Source organism: Limulus polyphemus, unplaced genomic scaffold (genome assembly GCF_000517525.1).
Source record: "Limulus polyphemus unplaced genomic scaffold, Limulus_polyphemus-2.1.2 Scaffold3, whole genome shotgun sequence".
Lineage (NCBI taxonomy): Eukaryota > Metazoa > Arthropoda > Merostomata > Xiphosura > Limulidae > Limulus > Limulus polyphemus.
In genome coordinates, this window is record NW_013665613.1 from 1590947 (window position 1) to 1600507 (window position 9561).

Below are 9561 nucleotides of genomic sequence, written 5' to 3' on the forward strand. Positions count from 1 at the left end.
GAGACCCAAAACTCGAGTGCTTTCGAATAGTTGACTATTCTTCTTCAGGAGAATAAAGAAGAATAGTCAACTATTCGAAAGCGCTCGAGTTTTGGGTCTCGTTTTGAAAATATTACGAACCATGGATTTTTAGTGTATGTCCGTAAACCTACCTCTGTCCTACCAGAGCAAGGATATCCAACTAATGCCTTAAGGCAGAGTGATCACGGAGGCTTTTTTTATTAGTTGTAATTGTAGACTATTTTCAGCTCTTCTGGGAGAAATGTTCATACAATTGGATTTCAATCTATATATTTTGAGCCTTTAATTATTCCCGAATGTTATCTGGAGTTATTGCTCTCCCTATTCTTTTCATGTAGGAACGAGGAAGGTAAGTAAATATTAAGATTTATTTTTACTACAGATGCCTATACATCTTTCCTTTCTTTGAGGTTTCGCGTATAAAATAGATATGGGTTACTCACGTTTCGTATTGAATCCAAATGTATTATGAAAATACATCGTAACTCATCTCATGTATTTATATAAAAAAAAAATTATACCGGAGGGTAAAGGTAAAAAACCTTCGTCTGTTCTAGATCATCTGAAGCATTATATAATGAGTATATTCATTTATATTTGTAATTTAGCTTAACTTACACTGGATAAATAACGATAACGGTAGGCGAGGATTTTCTCTCCTCCTTTTCTTTTTTAGGTGGTGGAGTGAAAGCTCTGATTGGTTTCTCTAAGCAGTTCAGGTAAACGTTATAGCATATATATATATATATATATATACATTCAAATTTTATGAATTAAGCCCTAGAAATATATTGGAAGGGATTCTTCCCACGAATCGCACCTATTTTAAATTCATGTGGCGCGTTTTGCCCTCTGGAAAACGTTTTAGTTCTGGTGATAACACAAATAACTTTCTATGTAGGGAAAATGAAAGACGATCCATGCTCACCCTCATGGAGACAAGGGTTGTAACAGCAGTTAATCTTGTAGCCGCCTGTCCTGAATTATATGCAACAAAAAGAATGTTTTATTCCTTTAAGGAATCAAACATGATTTTATTTATTTGCATCAAACGTATACGTTTTCCTGGCTGCTTGCAGGAGCAACTGTTTTAGAATATGCATGGAACATAAACGTGCAAACACTTTTAACTTGAACAGAGATTCATAAATAGATTCGTAAATATGAATAAAGTATGTATTTTATGTATGTACGTATGAAAATATTTTGGAATATATTCGAGTTATGTAGATACTAGAGATGGTGGAGTAATTCGAAAATATGAAAGAAAACGTACAGGAATCTATAACTAGCTGATTATCTTCACTTATGTTGTCTCTGCATCGATTCGAATTGTCAATGGTTAAATAATTTGTAAATTGCATGCATTATATTAATTGTAGCTTAGCACACATGATTCTTAGAAATTCAATTGCACAAAAAATCATCTGATACTCCTAAATACATAGCCTCAAGACTGTATTACAATATTTATTATATTCATATGATGAAAAGTGAAACAATGCTTACATATAGTTTCTTTCTTTGAGTATTTATGTTTGATTGTTTTATTGAACAAAGCTAAATTAGAATATCTGTAGATTTTAGCGTTGTAAGTCCGTAAACTTATCGCTGGCCCACTGGGGGCGTGGATTTATGTGTAAAATAGATGTGGGCCAATCACGTTTCATGCCGAGTCCAACTATATCTTATCAAAATATGTTGTAACTTATCCTATATACTTATAAAAATTATATTAATATTATAACCTGCCTTAAAGCACCTAAAGAATCTAAATGAAAGGTTACTGAATCTAGTTTTCGCAATAGTTAGGGACCGTTTATATTCCAAACGTATTATATATATATCTGAAGAGTATTTTCAGAAACATTCTAAAGCACCCTTATCACCATGAAATACTTTCGTATTTATTAGCATTAAACATATGTGTTCGTGCTAGACGATTGGCACATTTGTAATAGTGTTTCTACTACTTAACATGTAGACACAAACAAACACACACCCATATATATATGTATTTTCCCCACAAATTATATTTTTTTTTGAAAACAGACAGATAATTAGGACATTGCTGATATTCTGTTAAGAAGACGAACTTGATTGTTGACAAAATCCAAACCCATTTTGGAATCGTGGATTAATAACATTTTAATAAAGAAATGAACTGTGTATTGGTTATATTGCTGGATAAATAGATGAGAATAACCATTTATTGAGATGAAGAAAACCACTAGTAAGTACATACTGATTAATACATTTAAACAGTCGGCGAAATCTTGTATGGAAATTTAGACAAATGATTAGTTCAGATAGGATAATTACTGGAGAAATACTTGTTAAATATCTAAATTTTTATTTGTCGTGCAGAGTAATATTCGTATAAAACTTTAAATATGTTATTGTAATTTACTATTATTTTTTTTTCTAAAGTCAAACTAAAACAAGTAAAAGTAACCATTAATTTGAGGTATCTAAAAATACATGCAACAGAGATCTTAGATTGGTAAATGTATAGAACCGCAGACCTTTCACTGTAAGATCAAAACTAGTAGTGAATGTCCATGTCTATGTGTTTTTATACAGTTGTGCATCTCAAAGTGTAAAAGTAAACAAAAGCTCAGAGGCTTTTCATACATATATTATGGTATTCATAAAACTTAAAATGTGATTTTTTTGGTCTTTTTTTCTATTCTCAAAGGTTTAAATAACAACGAAAAACATCCATGATATCCATGTTTTTGTTCTTGTTTTCTAACATGCAGAAGTACATTGATTTAATTAGTTAAAAGTGACAATAGGCTAACAGTGCAATTTTAAACCATAGTAAAGTAAAAACATCCAAATTGAATAAAAATCCTAAAATACTCTTCTTGTAGAGATTAAGAACTGTTGAGACGAGGCTGTTATTGTGATAAAAAATGGTTCAAATAGGTATTACGTATGGTCCTAACAAAATGGACAGTGAGTAGAGTTCGCTTGTTAAACAAGCGTGTAAACAGACACACAATCACATGTTTTTCAGAGTGTGCGCTTTTCATAATTTCAGAAACTTAATATGCTATAGGTGAATTTTTGAGTTTAATATTAGAATCTTGGGTCTCTAACATGATAATTTAGCCCCTATGTCGCAATAGGTGCAAAATAAGTTGAAAATGCCAATATCAGAAACATTAGTATTAATTATACAGCTGTTATATGTAGTTTTCGTCTAATATAAAAGAAAAAGTGAAAACGAAATTAGAAATGAGCCTGCAAATAAAAGTAAAATCATTTTAGTAATTCTTTTAACTAATGCAGAAATACATTGTGATCGGTCATTATAAACAGATTTGGGCAAATTTTAAAGAAAGCCATTAAACGTTCGTGATTTATCGTTGGTGAGCAAAACTAATAACAAAAAAGCAGTCTTCTGTGGATTATTTGGGTACAGTTGTGCCCAATATATTTGTTAGCGTATGCGTTTGAAAGATCTCCGAGTAATAACGTTAAATTCAACACTTGGCTTTATTTTCCTGTATAGTATCATAAACGTTATACTGTTTGCATAGGTACATCTATGGCACTGTGTGATTACCGAAGCCTGTGATTGTGCGTTAAGATTAATGCATTATAATATTTAATGTCAATGCTATTTTCGCTGAAAATTACACGTGTATTTAATATTACTCTATGTAATTCAGAAAAAACAACAACAAGATACTGAATAGCTGTGTGAAGATATTGCACAATATCGCAAGTCTTGTGAAAGGTTTGCTAATTGCATTCATTGAGAAAACCAGAACTTTAATAACTACAAATACGTTTAGTGTCATTCCACTTTAGTAGAAAAAGACGACAAATAAATGCAAGTTGTAAACAAAGTTTGAACAGTTTCTGGTGGTCTCTAGAAATTCAAACTAAAGTAAAATGCTGTAAAAACACAAAGGAGGAAATATCTTAATATAATGTTCAGCAATAACTATGCAAACAAACGAGAAAAGTATTATTCTTACCTGTGAGTTTCCTTTGAATTCTCTTCAAAATACCTCCAAAATTAACCACGAGAATTCTTTGTTGTTAAAGAAATCCACTTTATATTTTAAAGATTTTATAAAGATCAGTATTTATAAGTGCTGAAATAGTTCATTTGCTTCTTACGTTTGGGGTTAGAGGGCTTAAATTAGTAGAGAAAAATAACTCGTTTTAAACAAATGCGACAAAAACTGCCCATAGCTGAAAAAACAAAACAAAATAAAATTATCAGTACTCAATACACTTAAATAAATCACATACATAAAAATAGGATAGGATTCTAATTCGAACTAATTAACCCATTTTTTTAAAGTGATTAAATATACCATGACGAACCGTCCTAGTAACCCTTCCAAAAACTTCTCGATCTGATTGTAATGATGCCTACTGCTTGTTAACTGATGCCTGAAAGTGATATCTTTAACGGTGCTAATAATACAAAATACATAATAAATCAGGTCGAATTAAGGTAGTTATTAGATGAACAATCAAATATGAACTTAGGATAGATAACATTTTAAAAATGTTGTATATTGTAATATCTATCATTTTATTTCCCTCTTCTAATGACTTGTAATTTGTCTTATTACATACTATTTTTTCAAAATGAAATAAGTTCCAATCACTTTCTCTTTAGCACTCGTCCTTGCGCTTATTGGAATCAGACATATATTGTGGTGTCTCTGGTGTTCATCTATTTCTCTAAGTTAAGAAATCTAAACTAATCAGTTGTTTTTACTAGTTTAGCGGTTTTAAGGAAACAGTAGCTACTGTTGTTTTAATTCCAAAGTGTAACTCTACACCGCAGAGGCAGACGATTAGTTTTTCTGCTCATGTTATTTTTCTTGCTTGTTTGTTTACGCGTTATATGATTGCCATGGTAACTTTTTCGGAACTATCCTATTTATCTATCCATACTATAAATTTCTCTACACTCTGTTTTGGCGTTTCCTTATCTTTAGTTGTTGTTTTTTTGTTTAATAATAGAAGGAACGTTAAATGTAGTTTATATTGAACAAGGCTGCATTTGACACAATTTCTAAGGATCTTGGCATTCAGGTACGAAGATCAGTGACCAATTACACGTATGGTTGCGTGTTGTGACGTGCTAAAAACAAACTAAATTCACCTAATTTTAAATGAAAAGAAATCCTCTCTTGTCTAATACTTCCAATTTTACAATTTGAGCATATCAAAATTATCAAAGACCAAAATGAAATGTTATTTCGGTAGTTATGCAAATTACTTTGCCCAAAGTGTGAAACGTAAACTACCAAATAAGCAAAGAACAAAACAGAAAAATGAGGTAACTGCTTCGAAGTTTGTGTAAAACCAAATCTGTTATACAATACCAAACAGACCAAGAACGTAACAGAAAGCAAAAGAGAAAACAGTTTCAAGATAGATTTGGTCCGGTATGGTTAGGTGGTTAGGGCGCCTGACTAGCAATCTGAGGGTCGCGGGTTCAAAACCCCATCTCACTTAATATGCTCGTCCTTTCAGCTGTGAGAAGGCGTTATAATGTTACGGTCAATCCCACTATTCGTTGGTAAAAGAGTAGCCCAAGAGTTGGCGGTGGGTGGTGATGACTAGCTTCCTTCCCTCTAGTCTTTCACTGCTAAATAAGGGACAGCTAGCTCAGAAATTTCGCGAAATTCAAAACAAACCAAACCAAGATTCGCACAATGAAAAATGTGTGGACCTTTTGGAAATTATTGCGTATTTGTTTGTTTTGTTGTTAAACACAAAGCTACACGATGGGCTATTTGTGTTGTTTCCGACACGGGTATTGAAACTCGATGCTTAGCATCATAAGCTTTCAGTTTTACCGCTGAGTCACTGGGGGCCTTTGGAAATAAAAAACATTTTGATAGCTTTATTTCAGCACATATTAGAAAGTGGAGTGACAAGTGTTTTATCTTTACTGGGGAACACTAAGAAAAGTTTGTTTGTTTGTTTTGAATTTCGCGCAAAGCTACACGAGGGCTTTCTGCGCTAGCCGTCCCTAATTTGGCAGTGTAAGATTAGAGGAAAGACAGCTAGTCATCACCACCCACCGCCAACTCTTGGGCTAGTTGTTTACCAACGAATAGTGGGATTGACCGTCACATTATAACACCCTTACGGCTGAAATGGCGGGAATGTTTCGTGGGACGGGGAACCAAACCCGCGACCCGCAGATTGCGAGTCAAGAGCCCTAACTACCTGGACACGCCGGGCCTAAACAAGAAAAGCAGTCAGTTGAAGTGAAAGAGGTTATGGTAGCTCGTAGAGACAAAGTGCCCTTGTCAAGTTAGCTGTATTGTAGAATGAAAAGGTATGATTGCTTGATGATTGGTGGTGTAAACAAATTAATCCATAAAACAAGTATCATTTGTCCGTCGGCCACAAACGTGTAAAAGGTAAGTTAATTAAATAACTATTTACAGTATCATAACAGGTGACCCTCTTACCCCCTTGGACATCTTTTATACATTGATATTAAGATTGGTTTGCAAAACCAGTTTTCCTGTTGTTGTTTTTTTCAACGGTGTAAGTAACAACTACATTTATTTGTTTAGATGTCGGTATAATACTCCAAAAATTACAAATGTATCACAGAATTATTACAATGCAATAAAATAAGTCTTGTTCAGGCAAAATGTCGTCTAAAATAAACTGATATTATAACACCGTAGTTAGAAACATGCCATATTGTGATATGCAGAATTTAAGTTTTCACTACCAAATCATTAGTCTATACCTCTCGTTTTTATTTGCTTCACCATTTGTAAAAAAGAAGTCAAATCAGCTACCACTGTTTCGTTGATGCTTTATTTTTATCTATTATTTTGTAACTTATAGATATGGAGGAAGCCAATATAGCTCGAACTCATCATTTCATCAGAGTGTATCTTTGTAAACAATGTAAGCTCAATAACAAAGCTACGGGAAAAAGTCTAGGTTTGAAGAAGCCAGTTTTAGTCGCCTAACTGAATTCTCGGTGCCAATTCGACCTCATAAACATGCAGTTTGAAACTGATGGAGAATTCACATTCATACTGAGCTTCCAAAACCGTCTTACTAAATTTGTGTTCTTTGCTCTTTGAAGACAAAAACTGCCTACTCTTTAATTAATTGACACATTTTGTTTAGTAGGACCGACTACTATGCTACATAGCGACAATGGGCAAGAGTCCACTTGACAAGTTACTAGAAATCTTGCAGCAATTTGGCCATATGTGAAATTAGTACGTGACAAGCCAAGACATTCTCAGAGTCAGGGGTCAGTTAAAAGGTGCAATCAAGATATGAGAGACACGTTGGTTATTTAAATGTCAAAAGAAAGTCTAAAAAGTGGTCAGAAGGTATCTGGTTTGATCAAAACAAGAACAATCGGAGCCTCCATGCAGACATTAAGCAAAGTCCTCACGAAGCTACGTTTAGAGTAAAAGAACAAATGGATCTTACAGATAGCTGCCTTCTACAGGAGATGCTGTCGCCCCTGGAAACAAAGGAAAAACCTAGAAACATTCTCCATAAATATGTCCTCTCAAGATAGCGCCACAGTGATTCGAGCTTAGCAAGAGAAGTAGGACGAGGGCCATCAGGTACTGAAATCGCAGTTGCAGAGAGCAACAACGATAAAGCGATACGCGTTGTTTGCTAGAAAGATGTCGCCGGGGCAAATTAATTGATTCGTGTGTAATAACAACGTATATGCAATATGTGGGAATAATTCTTTGTTTCAGGTAGAAGGCTACAGGTCGAGTGTAATATGCTTTTTGTGCGACAGACAAGTCAGGAAAGAAATGTTAAAAAAAAAGGTCTTTCTCCGTTTAGCAAACTTATTGCACTTGCCAGGTACCTGCATAGCATACGAATCAACTGTTGCTACTAAACGAAGAGATAATTTATTTTCTTTGATTACTGCATCTAAAGTTAGGCATGGACGATCGGAATTTAATTCTCCTGTAAAGGCACTCCATAGATATACCAGTAGGAACCAAGTGATACAGTTCATCATCACTGACACTGTTTACAATGAATAGGACGTTTCTATGCGTCATTCTATTTCTGTCAGTATCTAGAATGCCTACAATAAACTAAACTAAACTGCTTCATATTTCTTATTAGACAGCTCTAGCATTTGTCCGGCTTAACTTTGAATACTTCTGTGTGCGCAAAGGTATTTACTGCAACTTAAAATTTAATAGTAGCAAACCTTGCAAAAATAAATAAAAATATGGTGATGTATATTTCTCTGGCTATGCTTAATACGCTTAAGTCTAAAAACATTGAAATCGTTTTTTTATGAACTTTCATTATGGTTTTCTTTATACCTACTGTTTGTTTGTTTTTGAATTTTGCGCAAAGCTACACGAGGGCTACCTGCGGCAGCCGTCCCTAATTTAGCAGTGAAAGACTAGAGGGAAGGGAGATAGTCTTCACCACCTACCACCAACTCTTGGGCTACTGTTTAGATTTTTTTGGCACCCAGTACAATGTTGTAAGTTTATTTACCTCAAAATTCGGTGGAACACTGTAGTATATAGTTTCAACAAAGATAAAATATGTCAGAACAAACAAAAATCTGACAATTAAAGAACTTAAGCTAAAATTGAACTCAAACTTCTTAAAAGTATAAATTATTCGAAAAATGGGAGCATGAAAAGCAAACAGGAATTGGTAGTTTGTTTTGGATATGACAACCTTACGACAGAACCTTTTGCAATGGAAGCTATGCTCCTGGACTTTTGTCAAGATGCAAGGTCATCAGAAAGAGCATGATCGGACGTAGTGACATGGACTGTAACGACGTAGTGAGGCTTCAAATTCGTTTTAATACGACATACTCAATAATCTCTATATTGAAGTGACAACATTATATTATCTTTGTGAATAACTCCCTTCTCTCTAGTCTATCACTTCTAAATTAAGGATAGCTGTCGAGCAACTCCGCGCAAAATTCAACAAACAAACCAAATAGTTAAGATTGTGATTTCCTAATGTTATATTGTTGTTGAAAGTACTCTTTGAATTAGAAACACAAAGCATTATTTGAATGAAGACAGAAATCAGGTTAATTATATATATTGTCACGATAGGTGTTGTTGGAAATTTCATAGTGATATAGACTAACCTATTAAATATTACACCACGGAATACAAAAAAAAAGAAAAATTAACAAAACAGGATATTTCAATGAAAAACAAACAAACAAATGTTAGGCATGAAATATGGTATTATGTGATTTAAAATAATGTACAATTCCAACTTTTATATTATTTTCCACAGCCCATCCCTTATTATTTTATAAAACTTCTGCAGCCGTGCATATATTATTTTTGCTTAATTAAACAACAACAATATAGTGCAATGGTGCTCTATGATATATGTGTTTAATATAGTCTCTACAGATGCCCCCAGTGGCACAGCGGTATGACTGCGGACTTAAAACGCTAGAAACCGGATTTCGGTATCCGTGGCGCGCAGAGCACAGATAGAGCCCTTTGTGTAGTTTGTGCTTAACTTCAACCAAATGAACTC